Raw genomic sequence first — 1,188 nt, 5'->3', positions numbered from 1 at the left:
AAACCAAAGTCACTGCCATTGACTTGACTTGACTCATAGCGACCCCTCCTTGGGTTTCCGAGGCAGTATCACTATGGAAATAGATTGTCCCAACCTTCCTTCCAAGGAGTGGCTGGTGGGTTTGAACCGCCAGCCTTCTGGTTAACAGTCAAGTGCCTTAGCCACTATGCTACCAGAGCTCCCAGAGCTCTTTATAGATAATAAATGAACATATACACGTGTATCTCCATACGTATATATGCAGCATCATACTCAATGTTGACCTAATCCCCATGAATCAGAAACAAGTCACTGTTGGTACTGCTGTTAAACACTGTTTGATGGTCCTAGCCTATGCAATCAAACAGGAAAAAGAAATAGGCATGTGTGCATTGTAAAGGAAGAGGCAAGCTTATCGTTAATTTGTAGACAGCGTATGTTACCTAATACAGTGAAGAGGTCCAGCTGAACACCATTAATGACAGCAGAATTCAGAAGGAGGGTGTTGCACAGATTAGTCAGCTTTTATCCTTTGCCTTCTTTCCTGTGGTAAAAAGTGCCCTTCAAGCCTCCAGGAGAAGAGGAAGGCTCACTGGGCTGAGATGGAGTATTGGAGAGGTTCCCTGTTTCCATAAAGGTCGTGTGAGTGTGGCCATCAGTCTTTGGGGTGATAAGTCTAGGAGGCACGGATAGAAAAGCCAACTGTCTTCATGGTTGGACCCTGAAGCTTCCCAAGCCCCCCACCCTTAGGGGAGGTTTGAGAGACGGCTTTTTAAAGCTTGGTGGAACTTTCAGCTTGGTTTTTCCTGATTGGCGGTTCCTGGCATCTGACGGTTTGCTTTTATCTTGTATTGAAGCGAACGGTATTGTCGTCAGAGTACTAGCCAGTGCAGTTAGACAAGAAAAGCAAATAAGCAAGATGAGTGGTTTGCAAAATGAGCTCACACAGTACAGTTCCCCTCAGAAAGGTAGAAACAGCAAGCTAGCTGGGACAATCAAGCATGGAGCTCCCTGGCAGCCAGGGTGAATTGGGATACCTAAGGTAAGAACAAGGGGCCCTGGTGGCCCACTGATTCAGCATTCAGCTGCTAACTAAAAGTCGGCAGTTCGAACCCACCAGCCACGCTCTGGGGGAAAGATGTGGCAGTCGGCTGTAAAGAAGACAGCCTTGGAGACCCTGTGGAGCAGTTCCACTCTGTCCTCTAGGGG

At 47.4% G+C, this 1,188-nt stretch overlaps 1 protein-coding gene across 1 annotated transcript in view; it reads left to right on the top strand.

The window, feature by feature from the left end:
* Positions 1 to 1,188, top strand: part of MYH14 (myosin heavy chain 14) — a 99,706-nt gene that overhangs the window by 50,586 nt on the left and 47,932 nt on the right. The window lies entirely within an intron of this gene.

This window comes from Orycteropus afer, unplaced genomic scaffold, assembly GCF_000298275.1.
Source record: "Orycteropus afer afer isolate SDZICR_OR568_19922 unplaced genomic scaffold, OryAfe1.0 scaffold00766, whole genome shotgun sequence".
NCBI classification, from domain to species: Eukaryota; Metazoa; Chordata; class Mammalia; order Tubulidentata; family Orycteropodidae; genus Orycteropus; species Orycteropus afer.
This window is presented reverse-complemented; position numbering and strand designations above follow the sequence as displayed.